This window comes from Canis aureus, chromosome Y (genome assembly GCF_053574225.1).
Source record: "Canis aureus isolate CA01 chromosome Y, VMU_Caureus_v.1.0, whole genome shotgun sequence".
Taxonomy (NCBI): Eukaryota; Metazoa; Chordata; class Mammalia; order Carnivora; family Canidae; genus Canis; species Canis aureus.
Genome location: NC_135650.1, coordinates 4,496,988 through 4,517,331, shown reverse-complemented (window position 1 = coordinate 4,517,331; position 20,344 = coordinate 4,496,988).

Sequence of the window (20,344 nt, the reverse complement as noted above, 5' to 3'; positions counted from 1 at the left end):
ACAGACACAAACACAATGATGCATAAGAGGTGTGAGCCAACTCAGCTGAGATCACATTGTGCTCTGCTTTTCAGTGGGCTACCTCAAGTAGCCTTCTGGTACCATTTGATGTTTCCCAACACATAAGCAGAAGCTTCAGAGATTAAGGCCAAGCTGTTGTCAACAGCGACATGAAAATCTCCCCTGAGCCAAGAGTGCATGAGTGTAGGAATACAGCAACAGAACATCTTGTTCTCTTTACCATCTCCAATTAAGTGAGCAGGAAAGTGGGAAGTTCTAAAATGCAGGTTCCTGGTTACCAGAATTCTAAATAGTTTGTGGGCCTGTCATCAAGGAAGTGAAGTGATTTTTTTCAAGATTCCACTTCCCAGACCCTACCTTTTGTCACTTATTCAGATCCCTTTAACTGCTTACCCCATGTCCTCTCCTTAACTAAACATCATGAGCCAAAATGCCATAGCCACAACTTTCTTAAATCTAAGTATGGTCCCACTTTTGAGGAGACAGAATTGAATTTACACCTTTCTTTCTCTTCTTGCCTTCCCAGTTCTATGTACTCTCTAATCCACTGTATCTCTCAGATAGTCCCCAATTTCTCAATCTGTACGGTGGTTGAATTGGGCTAGAAATACTTGCTAGAGACATCATCAGGTGTCTATGCATGATATGTGTAATGTGTGTGGGCTGGTATCCTTTGATTCTGAGGCACAAATTTAAGGGTGAAAGGTTGGCAAGAAGGGGTGGGATGTGGCATGGAGTATCACTTGAAAGGGCCTGGGTTCCAGCAACGAAATATCACAATGATCAGTTTCTGTCTGGCCTCACTTCAATGGTGACCCTGCAATGGGGTGGAAATTCCCCAAAATGGAGACATGGTCATGTTCTGTAGTAAAACTGTCCAATTATTTCCTGTTATATTTAGAATGAGATCCAGTTGCCTTGTTTTGGCCTCTAAGAGCCACAGTCTTCACAATGGCTCTCACAGATACTGACCTGTGGCATAAGGATCCCTATGCAACACCGAGGTTCTTTGTGACTGGTTCTGACCAATATGATACAGTCAACACAATGGCACATCACATCTAAGTTCCAATTGATTCTATGGTGTGGTTTAGGGTTAGGTTAGTTTTAGGGTTAGTGTTAGGTTAGAATTAGGGTTAGAGTTTAGGGTGAGGCTTAGTGTTAGGGTTTAGGGTTGGGGTTTAGGGGTTAGAGTTATGGTTTAGGGTGAATGTTAATGTTAAGGTTGAATTTTAGGTTTAGGTTTGGTCGAGTTTGGGTAAGGGTTCGGGTTTGTGATGGGCAAGGTATCAGGTTTGTCATCGTCTAGTGCTAGAATAAGAGTTCAGATTAGGGTTGGGTTAGGGTTACAGTTTGGGTCGGTTTTTGTGTTAGGATTTAGAGTTATGGCTAGGTTATGGGTTATGACAAATCTCATAATCGGGGTCAGTTTTGGGGTTAGGGTTCGGGTTAGTGATCATGATCGATTTAGGGTTAGGATTCGGGTTAGGTTTAGTGTTAGGGTAAGGGTTAGGTTTCTGATAGGGTTAGGTTTAGGGTTAAGTTTCATGTTAGTTGTTAATTTTAAGTGTGAGGTTTAGGGTTCACATTAGGTTTCCATTTAGGATTCGGGTTATGGTATAGGGTGAAAGTGAGGGTTAGGGTTTAAGGTTTGGTATAGGGTTTAGGGTTAGGGTTTAGGGTTCAGCTTAGGTTTAGGTTTATGTTTCGGGGCTGTTCAGGATCGGGTCTGGTTTGGGTTGGGTTATTTTTCTGGTTAGGGTTTGACTACTGTTTGGGTTAGCTTTCGGATTAGTGTTCGGGTTCGGGATCAGATTAGGGGTTAGCGTTAGGGTTAGGGTTTGTTTCGTGTTGGGTTTCGAGTTCTGACGAGGGTCAAGTCTAGGGTTTGGGTCCGGGATCTCGTTAGGGTTAGGTTTAGGGTCAAGATGAGGATTTGATTTCGGGTTAGGGGTTAGGTTTTGGTTTAGGGTTCGTGTTCAGATTAGGTTTAGGGTTCTGATTAGGGTTAGGGATAGCGTTATTTTTAGGGATCTGATTATGGTATGGGTTAGGGTTTCAGTTAGGGTTCAGGTTCAAGTTAGGGACCCCATCTACCCTCTCACAGGAAGCCCCCAACATGAAGCCCTCCCAATGGAATTCAAAAGATCTATGTGATCCTGAGCTCTGAGAGTCACTTCCCAGCCACAACCCCTGTAGTCACCCAACATGCTCCATGGAGGCATCAAGGTTCTCCTTGTGGATCCAAAGACAAAGTTTTACTTGATCTTTTACAAAATTTTTAAGGATATTTATTAATTTCTTGAAAAGAAAGAAAGAGAATAAGCCTGGTAGTATCCAAGGAGAGGGAGAAACAGACTCCCAATGAGCAGGGAGCCCAATGTAGGGCTCAAACTGAAGACCCTGGGACCATAACATGACCTGAAAGCAGAGGACTGACTCACTGAGCCACTCTGTGCACTAACTTGATCTTATCATCCATCCTATTGGTCCAAATGGGTGGATCCACTCATCCATTGAGGCGGCCGTGAACATGTCACATCTAACAAAATATAGACATACGTGCCTAAGCCATGTAGAGTGATCATCTAAAACTCAGACTTGAAGCCAAGACACTGTATCTACTGTATTAGTTCGATGATCTTAGTGACTAGAAATGAGTCTGCAATACTAGGTGCTTAATATTAATGATTGGATGAAGGAATCCCACCAGTATTTTTTATATAAATTTATTTTATATTGGTGTTCAATTTGCCAACATATAGAATATCACCCAGTGCTCATTCCATCAAGTGTCCCCCTCAGTCCCCATCACCCAGTAACCCCCACACCCTGCCCACCTCCCTTTCCACCAACCCTAGATCGTTTCCCAGAGTTAGGAGTCTCTCATGTTCTGTCTCCCTTTCTGATGTTTCCCACTCATTTTTTCTCCTTTCCCCTTTAACCACCAGTACTTTTTATACACTGAGTGGCACTTGAGCTGCTCTGCCTTCCCCCAGTGATCTCTGAACTGGGCACATAAAGTACAAGTAGCAGGATCAGTTAAATGGAATCCCAGAAGTCCTTTGCCAATAGGAAAACTGACTGCCTTACATGCATCTCTAAAGCCAAAGTGCTACAGGCTCATGGGTGTTGATTGGAGATCTTCTTCACTGGGGAGAGACAACTGCTACACAGGAAGATGCCCAGCATCCCTTTCTACAGGGCCAGGCACCATATAAGTGTATGTCATGTTTTCTGCTGGGATTTCCTACAGTAGGCCCATAAAGTTCATCCTCTTTTTTTAAAAATTTTTATTTATGATAGTCACAGAGAGAGAGAGAGAGAGGCAGAGACACAGGCAGAGGGAGAAGCAGACTCCATGCACTGGGAGCCCAACGTGAGATTCGATCCTGGATCTCCAGGATCGCACCCTGGGCCAAAGGCAGGCACCAAACCGCTGCACCACCCGGGGATCCCAAAGTCCATTCTCTTACCAAACACTTTTTAGAGTATGATAAGGAAGATCAGAGAGGTACAGTGACATTCCCCAAACATACCGGTATTAGAGGCAAGCCTCACCCTCTGTGCTGTGTATGGGGTGATCCTTCACCTGTGGGATTGCTGGCCCTGCCATGTTGGGCTGTGGAGAACACCTGGTAATACAGTTAGTGACTAGGTTGTTTGAGAGATGTCTATCACTGAAGGATGGTACCAGGAACAATACAAAGTTTTCTGCTACACCTTCCTTGCACTTCAGCATGAACCAGGCTTTACCCAGGGACAGTGTTTATTCCTGTTCACACCAGAGACACAAGCAGGGTCACTGTAGTCTGCTTCAAAACCACAAACCTTGGGAAGATCAGTGCCTGTAGCTCAGATCAGAGACTCCCATCCCCTAAAGAAGTTGCACAGGACAAAGGACTTCAGTGCCCTCACTGAAAAAGGTACCGGGCTTCAAAGTACAATGGTTGAGTAGAGATATGGTAAACCATTTGTAACTTGCACACGTTCTGTTAGCTAAACAACAACAACAAAATATCTCTTAACTGAGAGATTTTATGAAGACCAGTATGCCAGTGAGTCATCAGTAAACATCCTCACTGCAGATAGAACACAGAGGGTTAGAACCTCACATCCTGCTCAAGATAATGTACGTTTGGCTTGAGAAACCAGAGCATGGACTGTGTGGCATTTCCCCTGTTTATGTAGCTTTGTCTCTTCCCAACACAGGGAAGAAGGGTCAGGGCAGAACCACCTTGTGGCTCCAGGGGAGCCAATTTTTTTTCTAGTCTTGGTTCTTGACCTGCCCTGATCATCCCTGGGTCTTTAGTTTGGCCCTGAATGTGACCTTTTCTCACTCCAGACTGTCAATTAATGTAGTTGGTGACCTGATACATAATTATTTTCCAGTGGAGATGGAGTAATTGAACACTTGGAACAACTCATCCAAGATATCCTGTGTTGTTCTCAACAAAAGACCCCAGAACAAGCTACTGGGGTTAGGAGGCATCAGAGGCCTTCCCCATAGTCTGGGGTTCCATGTAATTACAGATCTAGTAACTAAAACAGTCTGTGGGGACACATAGGGTGTTCCATGCAGCACTGCAGAAATGGCCAGAGAATAGCAATGGGTTAAGAGCCAAGGGCCTTAAAAGGCTGAAACACTGTGGCAGACAGCCTCATTTAGGAGTACTACAAAGATCTATAAGGAAAAAGCTCATGACGTGTCTCCATTTAAGTGACCTGGAAAGTGGGAAGTTTTAGAACGCAGTTTCCTTGTTACCAGAACTTGAAATCAGTTATGGGCCTATCACCAAGGAAGTGAAGTCAGTTTTTCAAGATTCCAACACCTAGGCCCCCTCCTTCAGTCAGATCTATCCACAGACCCTTCTTGGAAGATGACTCCTTACCCCATGTCATCTTCTTAACTGTACCTCATGAACCAAAAGTGCATAGCCACAACTCTCAAACAATGCAAGTAAGGTCCTATATTTGAGGAGATGGAGCTGAATTGAGACCTTTATTTCCCTGTTTGTTTTCCCAATACTGTGTCCTATCTACCCATTCTGTCTCTCACGTAGTCCCAGTTTCACAAAACGCACAGTGGTAGAATCAGGCTAGAATCTATTGCCTATGGACATCATCAGGTGTCTATGCATGATATTTTTAAAGCATGCAGGCTGTTATCCTATGTATCTGATGCATAAATTGAAGGATGGAAGACTGACAAGTAGGGGTGGAATGTGCATGGAGTACCACTTGAAAGTAGTCTGGGTTCCAGCAACGTAATATCACAATGGTCACTTTCCCTCTGGGTTCATTTCTTTGGGGGCACCACGGTGAGGTGGAAATGCTCCAAGATGCAGACATGGTCACATTCTGTAGTAAAACTGTTAATTTGTTTCCTGTTATATTTAGAATGAGACCCAGTTACCTATTTCTTCTGAGGTCTACAGCCTTCAGAGTTGCTCTCAATGATCAAGAACTGTGGAATAAGAAGTGCTTAGTGACTGGTTTCTGACCAATACGATACAGCCAACACAGAGGGATGTCACTTTTAAGTTCCAATTGGAACCATGGTTAGGGTTAGGGTTAGGTTGAGAGTTAGGGTTAGGGTTATGGTTAGGTTTAGGGTTATGATTGAAGGTTATGGTTTAGAGTTACGGTTAGGTTTAGGGTTAGGGTTTGGGTTTGGGTTGGTTAGGGTCGAACTATGTTTCTGTTTAGGGTTCAACTAGTGTTTGTGTCAGGTTTCAGATGAGGGCTTGGGTTCAGGTTACGGTTCCGTTCCAGTTGCGTGTTAGAGTTAGGGAAAGGATCATGGTTCTGCCTCTTCTTCAGGTTAAGGGTTAGGGTTTGGGTTAGAGTTTGCTCTTGACATTATGGTTAGGGTTAGAGTTCGGATTCTGTGGTGGACCACAGACGATGCTTCCTTTGACTCATTTGCCCCTTGACAGGGCCCCCACAATTAAGCCCTCCCTAAGGAATTCAAGAGATCTATGAAATCCTGGGCTCTGAGAGTCACTCCCCAGCCCCAACATGCTCTATGGAGGCATCAAGGTTGTCCTCTGGATCCAGAGACAAATCTAAGTTTCCCTTGATCTTTTACAAAAAAATATTAAGAATATTTATTAATTTTGTGGAGAGAGAGAGGAATAAGCAGGGTGATCAGCAGAATGAGCAGGAAAAGCGGTTCCCCAATGGCCAGGGAGCCCAAAATAGGGCTCAAAGCCAGGACCCTGGGATCATGATCAGACGTTAGGGCAGAGTCCTGTCTGAGCCATCCAGTGTCCTAACTCGATATTATCATCTATCCTATTGGTCCAGATGTGGGTAAATCCCATGAGGCAGCCATGAAGATATCACATCTATCTAACTATGGACATGTGTGCCTATGACATGTAGACTGATTGTCTGACATTCTGATTAGACTTGAGACCAAGCCACTGTATCTACTGTATTCCATCCATTATCTTAGTGACTAGAAATGTGTCTGCAATCCTGGGTGCTTAATCAATATGATTGGATGAAGGCATCCCAACTAGCACTTTCAATATACTGAGTGGATCTTGAGCTGCTCTGCCATTGCACAGTGACCTACAGTCTGGGCACATAAAGGACAAATAGGACTGTTAGATGGAAACCCAGGTGTCCTTTGCACAAAGGAAAACTGCCTCCTTTCCACGTGCTTTTGTAAACCCAGACTGCCACAGGCTCATGAATGTTGATATGGAGAGCTTCTTTGCTGGGGAGAGGGAACTGCTACACATGAAGATTCCCAGCATCCTTTTATATAGGGACAGACACCAGATAAATCTATGCCATGTTTTCTCCCAGGATATCCCAAAGTAGCTCCATGAGTTTCATCCTCTTACCACAGCACGTTCCAGAGGTGGAAAAATAATCTCAGAGAGGTGTAGTGACATTATCAAAACATACCAGTAGTAGAGGCAAGCCTCATGCCTGATTCTGTTTATGGGGTGGTCACTCACCTGTGGAACTGCTGGCTGAGTACCTGTTTGGCTGTAGTGAACTTCTGGTAGATACAGGAAATATTTGCATTGTTTGAGAGGCTTCTATCCTGGAAGGATGGCACCAGGGACTGTATAAAATTATTCATTCTGCATTCCTTGAGATTCATCATCGTCCAGGCCTCACCCAGGGACAGGGTTGTTTCCTTTTCACACCAGAGACACAATGAAGGCCTGCGTGGTCAGCTTCAAAATCATGAACCACTGGGAAGATCAGGGTCTGGAGTTCAGACCAAAGACTCACATCCCCTAAGGAAGTTGTACAGGACAAAAGACTTCAGTTCTCACAGTGTAAAGTGTTCTAGGCTTCAAAGTACCATTGGTTTGAATGGAGACATGGTAAACCATTGGTAACTTCAACCTATTCTGTTAGCTGACCAAAAACAGCATTTTTCTCAACTAATCATTTTTACTAAGACCAGTATGCCATTGAGTCATTAGTAATCATCCCCAGTGTAGATAGAACTCAGTGTTAGAAACACATGCTGCTCAAGATCACATACATTGGGCCTGAGAATAGAACATAGCATGGGCTCCATGGCGTTTCCCCTAAGCGGAGGTAGTTTAGTCTGTTCCAAAAATATGGAAGAAGGGTCAGAGGAGAACCACCTCCTTCTCCAGGCCCAAGGAGAGACAATTGTTTCTAATCTAGGTTCTTGGCTTGTCCTAATCATCTATGGGACTGAAGTTTGACTGATGTTACTTTTTCTCCCCCAAGACTGGCAATTGATGTAGTTGGTGGCCTAATACACCTGTGCTTGTCAGGGGAGCTGGAGTAATTGAAACCTTGGAGGAAGTCATTCAAGATATCCTGTGTGGGATCCCTGGGTGGCGCAGCGGTTTGGCGCCTGCCTTTGGCCCAGGGCGCGATCCTGGAGACCCAGGATCGTATCCCACGTCAGGCTCCCGGTGCACGGAGCCTGCTTCTCCCTCTGCCTGTGTCTCCGCCTCTGTTTCTCTCTCTCTGTGACTATCATAAATAAATAAAAAAAAAAACAAAAAAAAAAAAACAAGATATCCTGTGTGGATCTCTACAAAAAGGACAGAGCCAGCTACTAGGGTGAGTATGTATCAGAAGTCTTCCCCCTAGTCTGGGGATCCAGGTTTTGGCAGATCTAGGAACTAAAAAAGTCTGTGGGGACACATAATTTGTTCATTGCAGGACTGCATAAATGGCAAGAGAATGACATGTGGTCAAGTGCCAAGGGCTTTGAAAGCCTGAATCACTGTGGTGGATGGATTCATTTATGGAGTATAAATGAGACATAAAAGGACACAGCTCATGACCTGTCGGGCCTACACTGATCTGATGTGTTCTATCAGATGACACATTACAGAGGAACATATAGAATGGCTTCTTCCCACCATTCTTTTTGTCTTAAATCACCCTCTTTTGTGTCATTATTTGTAAGGGATAGAAGATGTTCTTCTGCAGGGACAGTGGAGCTGGGTTCTACACAGAACATCTGGAACGCATAGGTGAAAAATAAAAATAGTAGTAAAAATCAAAGATACTTATTGCTTGTGTGAAACAAAACACCTCCACTCCTCAGAAACATGAACTGTATTTTGTATCCTTCTGACATAGATGAAGAATGTCTTCCCACCTCATATGTAGCTGGAGGTTAGGAGTGGAGGTTCAAATCTCTTTTTAGTAGCACCTGTGGGGCACTCATGTGGAAACACCATGGGAGGGCCTCTGGTTTCTCTCCATCTTTGTGTGGGAGCCATATTTGTGTGGATCACCCTCTTTCCATTCTCACCTTGGACAACACTGATCTTGCTTGCCTGGTGCACCCGCATTGCCACTAAGTTACAATAGTTGAAGCCACAGACCATCTCCTCCAAGATATCCTGGGTATAGCTCTGCAAATACTGTGCCCCGTATATAGAGGACCAAGAGATATTAGGGTCCTCCCTGGACATCACCGCATGGTGTCCTCTCTGGACACCACCGCACTGTGGTTCTACAGTTCAGGCCACAGGGACAGCTGAAGAGACATCTGGCATGGAGGAAGCCAGATGAAAGTGGCTCTTGGGCTCATGACTAATATATTCAAAGTTGAGTTTGGCCCTCAGCACTCACCTTCCCATCTTGCCTGCTCTCACCTGGGTTCTGAACACAAAAGGTGTGTCAGGCTTCCAACACGTGACAATTGATTTCTGCCAAGAATACACACACAGTCAACACACAGACATATACACACAGAGACCACAAAATGAGGGGTAGGACGTGTAAGCCTACTCAGATGAGATCATAGTGTGATCTGCTCTCTGGTGGGCTGCTCCAAGTTGCCTTGTGTTTCCTGTTGATGTCTTCAACCAAATTACCAAAATGTTTGGGGGAAGAGGAACGAGTTTACCTCAAAATTGACATGAAAATCTCTCCCTCAGAACTCTTCTGAGACCAGATCACCTGAAAGTAGGATAACAGCCACAGAACCTCTTGTTCTCTTGACCATCTCTAGATAAGTGAGCTGGAAACTGGGAAGTTCTAGAACACAGGTTATTGGTTTCCAGGGTTCTAGATCAGTTGTAGGTCTATCACCAAGGAAGTAAAGTCACTTTCAAGATTCCAGCACCTGGGCTCCTACCTTCAGTCAGGCCTATCCAGAGCAGCATCTTGGGAGATGATTGCTTACCAAATGTCATATTTTTAGCTGTATATCATGGGCCAAAAATGCCATAACCACAACTCTCTGAAAATGCAAGTAAGGGCTCATCTTTTAGGAGAGAGACTTGATTCCATACCTTTATTTCTCTGCTTCTTCTCCCAGTTCTGTGACCTCTCTAAACATAGTCCTCCGTGTCCCAACCTGCACGGTGGTAGAATCAGGCTAGGATCTATCCTAGGGACATCATCAGGTGCCTATGAATGATATTTATAAGGCATGTGGCCTGGTATCCTGTGTATCAGGGCCTCAAATTTAAGTATGGAAGATTGACAAGAAGGGAAGGGATGTGGATGGAGTATTGCTTGAATGTGACCTGGGTTCCAGGAACATAATATCACAATGCTCACTTTCCCTCTGGCCTCATTTCAATGGGAGCACTACGATGGGTTGCAAATGCTCCAGATACAGATATGGTCCTCCTCTGTAGCAAACCTTCTAATTGTTTTCTTGTATTTAGTATGGGTGGCAGTTGCCTCCTTAGGGTCTCTGAGGCCTGCAGACTTCACAATGGCTCTCAGTGATCCTGACCTGTAAATATCCCTGTGTACCCCCTAGGTGCTTACTGACTGGATTCTAAACAATATGATAGAACCAACACAATGACATGTCATCTAATTCCAACTGGAAATAAGTCAATCAGAGAAGGACAAACAGTGTGTGTTTTCATTCATTTGAGAAATATAAAACATAGTGAAAGGGAATATTAGGGAAGGGAGAAGAAATGGGTAGGAAATATCAGAAAGGGAGACAGAACATAAAGACTCTTAACTCTGGGAAATGAACTAGGAGTGGTGGAAGGGGAGGAGGGTGGGGGTGTGAGTGAATGGGTGATGGGCATTGAGGGGGGCACTTGACAGGATGAGCACTGGGTGTTATTCTGTATGTTGGCAAATTGAACACCAATAAAAAATAAATTTAGGGGATTCCTGGGTGGCGCAGCAATTTGGCGCCTGCCTTTGGCCCAGGGCGTGATCCTGGAGACCCGGGATCGAGTCCCGCGTCGGGCTCCCAGTGCATGGAGCCTGCTTCTCCCTCTGCCTGTGTCTCTGCCTCTCTCTCTCTCTGTGTGTGTGTGTGACTATCGTAAATTAAAAATAAATAAATAAATAAATAAATAAATAAATAAATAAAATAAAATAAAATAAAATAAAAAATAAATTTATTATTTAAAAAAAGGGAATTAGCTTCTCACTTCCTATTTCTTTCCTTTCCTGTTCCATCACTCATGGTTCACTTCTGACCTTTCCCTTTCCAATTTCCTTCTCTATCCTTAAATCAAAAATCTGCCAGAGATGTTTTGGGCTGTCACGTGTAGATGCTCACATGGCAGAGAAATGGTTCCACTTGACAGAAAGTCCTCTGCCAGGCTATCCTCCCATGAGGCCTCAGACACAATCCCTGAGATACCTTGAGGTAGAACAATGAATATAATTTCTGCCTGCATTCCATATCCACAGAACTGGAGAGAAATTAAAAATACAATTTGTGAGATGCAAGGTATTGGGGAATTCAGTAGCAGAGGAACAATATATAATAGTCTACCAGGCCTCAGCATCTCTCCCTCCCATCTTTCCTCTCCTCAGTTCTCCTCTGCATTTCGCCTCAGCCATTCTGGTTGCCTTTTTCACCTTCTCTAGCCAAACCAGCTTCTTTTAGTCAGTATCTGCAGCAGGGGCCCTTTCTTCTCAACACCCCAGACGTGTACAGATTTAACTCCTTTTTGTTATTCTCTTCTCAGCAATATCACTCTTAGTGAGATCTCTCATACCATTTTCTCCAATGACTCCCCAGCTTTGCTTCACAGCACACAGTCTTCTGTAGCATACAGTACTTGCTCTTTTCTTTCATGTGTTATTGTTTTTGTACTTTTGTCCATCTCCAGACTGTGAGTTCCTAAAGGCAGTAGCTTGTGGTATTTTTAGCTCGACCAATGGTCCCAGCAAGATGCCCAAGTGCTCAGTGCTGTAGTTATGGAATGTATCAATCAGAAGTTCTTGGAAGCCACTTTCTCTTTCAAACACCTCTATTATAGGGATAATTTCCATTCAGAGTTTCAAGTAGTCTCTGGGTAGGGAGATAACCACAGTGGCCTTTGCAAGAGTCCTTATGCTGCAATTCCTCCAGCAGAAATCCCTAGATATTTTGGAAAATGGGTTGTCCTGCATCGTGTTCTCCAGCTCTAGAAATACAGCCCCAGGCAAGCACACCACCAAAGAAAAGGATAGTTTTATTTAGGCGTCCTCACAGGTGTGTCTTTCCAGAATCAGAGGGCAAAGGAGGAGGACCCATGCACTCCAGGACAGAGTAAAGGACCTCAGAGGCCTCCCTTTAATCCCTTTCCTGTAGTCTCCATTGGTGTCTCTTTAGAAATATGGGACCTCCAACAGTGCAAGAGGGTGGACCTCACCCCAGCCAGAAGAGTGAGGTGACCCTGCACCCATCCATGAATATCTACCAAGGTATCTCATGGTCCTATGAAGACTGGGTCCCTGAAAACCAGAGGCTTTGTACAGTGTGCTGGAATTACAAAGAGAAATAGACACATTATAGACAGGTAGACAATATGACTGACCATCAGAAAAATGCAAGCAGAGAACACAATGAGACATCACATCACATTCACTGGAAGAGCTGTCATTGAAAAGACAAGATATAAGAAATGTTGCTGACAATGTGGAGAAAAGGGAACCTTTGGGCTCTGTTTTTGGAATCGCCCATTAGTACAGTTGCTATGCAAAACATATGTTGGTTCCTCAAAATTTAAAAAGGAACTACCCTATGATTGAGCATTTCCACTTCTGGGACCATATCCCTAGAAAAGAGAAGATATGGCTAGGAAATGCTTTCGCCTCCATGATCAGGAAGGACTATTTTCATCAAAAAAGACATGAATACATCTGTAACTATAAGTGATGAATGGAAAAACAAGTGTTTGCTGTAGAATGGGATAGGACTCAGCCATATAAAAGGAAATCCTGCTACAGGTGGTAACGGTACTGGACTTGGAAGGCATTATGCAAAGTGAAATGAAAGAGACAGAGAATGGCACATGTATATTCCCTTAAGTGCAGAATCTAAAACAAAACAAAAAAATAAAAATAAAAAAATAAAACAAAACAAAGAAAACAAAAGCTAATTTAGAAAAAGATACCGGATTGAGGTAACCAGAATAGTGGTTGAGGGAAAGGTGAAAAGGTACAAACTTTCAACTTTAAGATAGAGAACAATAGCGATTCACAGTACAACATGACAACTACAGTGAATACTGCTTTATAGTGTATCTGTGAGTTGGTAACAGAGTCAATATTGAGAGTTCTCATCATAAGGAAAATCGTTTTTTATTTACTATATTTTGTCATCTATCAGAGATGACAGTGTTTAACCAAAATTATTCTGATCATCGTGTTACAATATAGGATGGTGAAATAGTTATGCTATTTACCTTCAACACACAAGGTACTCTATGTCAATTATATCAGTAAAACTGGGGCCAACATTATTGTAATATTCATAATGAGGATTGGAAAACTTGGCTTGGTAAAAGTGATGGAACCTAAACAAATCTTTAAACAGCAGACCCTGTCAGTAGCCAGCATATTAGGATAAGGATAAAAAAATCCAACCATTTGCCTAAAAAGAAACAATTCTGATTTCAAAAATCATTGAATGAAAATTGAAGAGGATGCAATGGAATTTTCAATTTGTGTAAGATTTTAAAAATTGATGGAGAAATAAATTGACCCTGAAAACTACCTTCTCAAAAGCTCTTTTATGCTTTGGAAGTTTCTGATTTTAAGTCTTTAAGTACTTGAAGAAGAATATGCCACAGCCTGTTGGCTCTCAGGAAGCATTCGGTTTCACCATGGAGATAATTTGGGATTGCCTCCCCCAATTCCTTGGAATAGAGTGTCAGTGCCCATGGAGAGTGATACTAGCAAGTTCTGGCCATCAGATGTCCTCCCCTTTGCCTTAGTTCTCCTTGTCCGTGCACACACACATACACACATCTATCCATGTATGCAAACACACTATCATGGCTCACACAATCGTTAACAATGTATACCCCACATCATATGACACTAAGGCCATAGGGGCCCAAGAGCACCCCTTGATCAACCTGATGACCTACACTCAGCAGAGTAAACAATTCAATCAGGAGAATGAGAAACTAGACAGCCATCCAACAACTACTTCTTTGTCTTGTTTCTTAACACAAAACTTACTTTACTTTAGTGGCAAAATGCCCCCCAAAATACCACATTTCTCGAGCATCCCAGCAGCCAGAGTGTCTAACAAAACATAAGTGCAAGTGGCTAGGTGGAATGACAGACAGTGTATGAAGGGATAGTGGCAGCTGCTCCTCTTGCCTTTCCCTACTTGCTGTTGTTTGTTGCTTAGAACAAAGAGGTGAAGGGTGTAGCTGCAGCCTTTTTCTTGGACCAAGAAGATTTAAAAGACTTGAACCATGGAACCAGTGCCAACCACCATGTATTTTTGGAGTTTTATTACATGTCAAACGTGAATATACTTCAGTCAGTGTATACAATTAAATCTGTGTTTCAAGTTCTATTACTAAGAGATGGATGTAGATCATAACTATTACAGAAGATCAAATGAATGAGAGAAGGAAAAAAAACACCCTGGAGGGTGCTCTCAGAAGGGAAGGAGATTGTGGGATTATCAAACAAAAGAAAGTTGACCAAAGAGGAAGATTTCCTTCTCAGAAATAGAAACCAAGGCAGAGGAAGAGGAATGGAAGTTTGTGAGCCAAACTGAGGGGCAAACGGAGAAGCAGCATCTCTCATATGGGGTTAGGAAAGTCCATGTGGTAAATGAGTGAGGCATCAGATTCTAGGTGAGAATGGAGATTTTGGAAACATCGTCCAGAGGAAGGTCACCAGGAGAGCTTTTCCAACTCAGACACAGGGACAGAGTCGATGATGAGGCTGGTATGTGTAGCACCTCACACACATGTGGCCCATTGAGCCCCTTGTTCAGGAGTCTCACTGGCCATATAGTCCCCCAGCTCCAGCACAGCCACCTCTCTCCACTTACTGTGTGTGGTCTGCCCTGAGAACATATGCCAAGAAGAAAGCAGAACCAGAAAAACCGAGGTCAATTCCCAGCTCCTCAGAGCACCTGACGGGAAATGTTCCACCTTTCTCTACTTGAGCAAACGGAAGTAACATACATAGAGTGTTGCCAGGAGGAGCACCTATTGAATGTGCATGACGCACTAAGTACTGGCAGACTCAGCATGACAACAGTAATAACCCTTGTGGAGCTATCTGAAGAGGAACTGTAAAAGCATTAGGGATGTGATATATACTTAACTCTGAGAAACAATTGTTACTAGAATGCAGTTTCCAGCTGGCATCCTCTGGTCAGGCTTTAAGCCGTATCACATATATGTGTGCATGTGTATGTCAACTAACCTAATTTGAACTTTGAGAAAGAATTTATCACAGGAAGCGGGATTTACCCATACTCTTGTGTATTGACCTTAGAAAATATCTCAAAAGGGGCATCCCTGGGTGGCTGAGCAGTTTACCACCTATCTTAGGCTGAGGACCTGTTTCTGGAGTCTCAGGATTGAGTTCCACATCGGGAATCTGCATGGAGGCTGCTTATCCCTCTGCCTCTCTCTCTCTGTCTCTCATGAGTGAATAAATAAAATCTTAACAAAAAGAAAAATAAACTATCTTAAAAGTCTGTGTCAAAGCATAAGGCAAGTGCTAACAATTTAACCATGAGTCAGAAGAGTTAATAGAAGGCAGTTTGATACTAGCATCTCATTTGACAAAGTAGACAGCATCAGGCTCAGGATTAGGGTTAGGATTTAGGGTTTAGGGTTAGAGCAAGGGGTCAAGTTAGGGGCTAATGTTATGGTCTAGGTTTAGGGTTAGGGGCCACGGTTAGGGGCTGGGGTTTAGATTTGTGTTAGGGGTTCGGGTTCAAGATAGGGGATGGGATGGCTCAGAATAGAGGTTCGGGTTGAAGTTGGGGTATGGGCTGGATCGGGTTTGGGTTATGGGTTCAGGTACAGGCTTGAGATTAAGTTATGGATTCAGGTCAGGGCTCAGGTCAGGGTTCCGGTCAGGTTTAAGGTCTGATTATTGTTAAAATTAGGATGAGTGTTAGGGTTCAGGTTAGGATTAGTGTTAGAGTTAGGGTTCTGGTTAGGGATTGGTTTAAGATTTGATTAGGTTTTGGGTTAGGGTTCCGTTTAGGGTTCAGATTTGGATTAGGGTTCGGGTTAGTATTTGGGATAAGAGCCGGGTTAGCGTTAGGGTTTCACATAGGGTTAGGGTTAGTGTTTGCTTTAGGACTTGGTTTACAGATAGGTTTCGGGTTAGGGTTGGGTTAGGGTTAAGGTTCATGCAAGGCTCAGATTAGGGTTCAGGTTAGGGTTAAATTTAGGGGGTAGGGTTTGGGTTCGGAATCGGATTCAGGTCGGGTAATGGTTAGGATAGGTTTTTTGTAAGGGATCTACTGGTGTTTGGGTTAATGTAAGGGTTCCAGTTATTGTTAAGATTCTGATCCAGGTTCGTGCTATCTATAGGTTTAGTTCGGGTTCTGTTTAGGAACCCAATCTGCTGCGTCGTTTGACTCATTACCTCTTCACAGGAAGTCCTCAAGATGAAGCCATCCTAATGGAAATCAAAGGTTCTATTAGATTCTGGGTCCTGAGACTCGGTCTCTTCCCACAAACCCTGTAATCTCCCAATGTGTTATGTGGAGACATCAAGGTTCTCCTTTTGGATCCAAACACCAATTAAAGTTTTAATTGATCTATTACAAAATATTGAAGGGTATTTATTAATTTCTTGGAGACAGAGAAAGAATAAGCAGGTTGAGAAAGAGAGGGGTAGTGAGAAGCAGGATCCCTGCTGAACAGTGAGCCCAATGTAAAGCTCAAACCAAAGATTCTGAGATTATGATCTGTCTTGAAGGCAGAGGCCTAGATGACTGAGCTGCCCAGTGCCCTTACTTGATCTTTTCAACCATCCTAATTGTACAAATGTGGGTGGATCCATTCATCCCATGAGGCAGCCATGATGATATCACATTATTAAACTATGGACATGCTTGCCTACGAAGTGTAGAGTGATTGACACTCTGATTAGACTTGAGACAGAGACACTGTATCTACTGTATTCCTTCAATGACCTTACTGACTATAAATCTGTCTCCAATACCAGGTGCTTAATCTATAGTACTGGAAGAAGGAATCCCAACCAGCACTTTCTATATACTGAGTGGACCTTGAACTGCTCTGCCTTCCCCCAGTGACCCCTTCTCTGGGCACATAATAGAGAGGTAGCAGGACCAGTTAGATGGAATCCCAGAAGTCTGTTGCAAAACAGGAAAACTGCCTACTATCCACATGCTTCTGTAAACCTAGAGTGACACAGGGACATGAGGGTTGATGTGGATATCTTCTTCGCTGGGGAGAGAAAACTGCTACACATGAATTTGCTCAGAAGTCCTTTCTATAGGGCCAGGCACCAGATAAATCTATGCCATGTTTTCCTAGAGGATTTCCCACAGGAGCCCCATGATGTTCAGACTCTTACCACAGCACATTTCAGAGGAGGAAAACTAAGTTCATAGAGGTGCAGTGAACTTTCCAAAACATACTGGTAGTAGAGCTGAGCCTCATCCCCTCTGCTGTATATAGGGTAGTCACTCACCTGTGAAACTGCTGACCCAGGACATGTTCAGCTGTGATGAACTCATGATAGATACATGAAATGATTGGGTTCTTTAAGATGCTTCTATCCTGGAAGGATGTCAGGAGGGACTGTACAAAATTATTCATTCTGCTTTCCTTGAGTCTTAGCATGGTCCAGGCCTCATCCAGGGACAGGGTTGATTTCTCTTAACTGGAGAAACAAGGAGTGGCACTGTAGTCAGCTTCAAAACCACAAACCACTGGGGATATCAGGGTCTGGTGCTCAGACCAGAGAATCCCATCCCCTCGGGAAGTTGTGCAGGACAAAGGACTTCAGTACCAACACTGGAAAAGATTCCAGGCTTCAAAGTACCATTGGTTTTAAAGGACAAATGGTAAACCATTGGTAACTTCAATACATTCTTTTTGCTGGCAACAGCATTTCTCACAACTAATATATTTTAAGAAGATCAGTATGCCATTTAGTTATCAGTAAACATCCCCACTGCAGATAGAACACAGAGGGTTAGAACCTCAAATGCTGTTCAAGATCACATACCTTGGGCTTGAGAAGAGACCAAAGCATGGTCTGCATGGCATTTTTTCCCTAAACTGACATAGTTTGGTCTGTTTCTGACATAGGCACAGAAGGGTCAGGGGAGAACCACTTTCTTCTGCAGGCTCCAGGGGAGTCAATTGTTTCTAGTCTGGATCTTGGTTTGCCCGGATCATCTCTGGGTCTTGAGTTTGATCCAAATGTGACCTGTTCTCACCCCAGGCCAGCAATCAATGTAGTTGGTCGACTGAAGCACCTGTGCAAAAGATTTTTCAGGCTTCCAACACCTGGCAGCTGGTTTATGCCCAGGAAGGTCATTTTCCTTTCATCTGTCCACTACACACGCAAACACACACAGACTCACAGAAACACACAGAAACACACATACACACACTGACACACACACAATGTGGGGTAAGAGGTGTGAGCTCGCTCAGCTGAGATTCCAGTGTGGTCTGCTCTCCATTGAGCTACCCCAAGCTGCCTTGGGGTACCTGTTGGTGTACCCTGACAGATATCCAAAAGCTCAGAGAAGGCCAAGATGACATCAAAAGAGACATACAAATCTCTCCCTCTGCCTCTCCTGAGCCCACAGCACCTGAAAGTCAGACAACAGCAACAGAACATCATTTTTATATAAATTTATTTTTATTGGTGTTCAAATTGCCAACACATAGAATAACACCCAGTGCTCATCCCATCAAGTGCCCCCTTCAGTGCCCATCACCCAGTCACCCCCACCCCCACTCACCTCCCCTTCCGCCACCCTTAATTCGTTTCCCAGAGTTAGGAGTCTCTCATGCAACAGAACATCTTGTTCATTTGACTGTCTCCAATTATGTGAGTTGGAATGCAGGAAGTTTTAGAATGCAGGGTCCCCGATACCATTTGTGGGTCTGTCTCAATCATTTGTGGGCCTGTCACCAAGGAAGTTAAATCACTCTTCTCAAGATTCCAGCATCTGGGCCTCTTCCTTCATTCAGACAACCCAGAGTCCCTTTTTGGCAGATGACTGATTACCCCATGTCATTTCCTTAACTGTACAACATAAGCCAAAAATGCCATAGCCACAACTCTCTGAAAATGCAAGTAAGGTCCTACGTTTGAGGAGATGGAGCTCAATTCAGACTATTATTTCTATGCTCGCTTTCCCAGTTCTGTGTCCTATGTACCCATTCTGTCTCTCACATAGTCCCCAGTTTCCCAATATGCACGGTGGTAGAATCAGGCTAGAATCTACTTCCTAGGGATACCCTCAGGTGTCTATGCATGATATTTATAATGCGTGTGGACTGGTATCCAGTTAACCTGAAGCGCCAATTGAAGGATGGAAGACTGACAAGAAGGGGTGGGATGTGGCATGGAGTACCACTTGAAAGTGGCCTGGGTTCCAACAATGTAATATTACAATGGTCACTTTCCCTCTGGCCTCATTTAAATGGGGGCCCCATCATGGGGTGGAAATGTTCCAAGATGAAGAAATGGTTATCTTCTGTCCTAAAACTTCCAGCTTGTTTCCTATTAAATTTAGAATGAGACACTGTTGCCTCATTAGAGTCTCTGAGGGCCACAGCCTTCACGATGGCTCCCAGCGATCCAAACCTGTGACATATGTATCCCTGTGTAAACCTGAGGTGTTTAGTGACTGGCTTCTTACCAATAAGATACAGCACAGAACTATGGCATGTCACATCTAAGTTCCAATTAGAACTATGGTTAGTGTTAAGATTAGTTTTAGGGTTAGATTTAGGGGTAGGATTTAGGGTGAGGGTTGGGGTAGTATTAATCATTAGGGTTAAGGTTAGGGTTAGTGTTAGGGTTAGGTTAGGAATAGGGTTAGGGCTATGATGAGTGTTAGGCTGAGGGTTTAGGGTTAGGGTTTAGGATTTAGGGTTAAGGTTTAGGGTTAGGGCTTAGGGTTAGGGTTAGGGTTAAGGATTGGGTTCTGATTCGGGTCAGGTTAGAGTCAGGTTAGGTTTCTGGTAAGGGTCGACTAGTTTTCGGGTTAGGATTTGAATTAGGTTTTCCAGTTTGGGTTAGGGAACCAGTCCGGATTCATGTTAGGCTTAGTTTTGGGTCAAGGATCCAGTTCAGTTTGGATTAGGGGTTAGGAGTTAGGTTAGGGTTTGTGTTCAGGGTAAGGTTAGGGTTCAGGTTAGAGTTTAGGGTTAGGGTTGGGTTCAGGTTGTGTTAGGTTTGGGATAAGGTTCTAGTTCGGGTTCAGGTAGGGGTTAGATTTTGTGTTAGTGTTTGTGTTCAGGTTGGTTTGTGTTCAGGTTCAGGGTGAGTTTGGGTTAGAGGTTAGCATTAGGGTTTGCTTTCATGTTCGGGTTATAGACCCAATATGCTGCTCCCTTGAGCTCATTTGTATCTTCAAGGAAGCCCCCAAATGAAGCCATCCCTA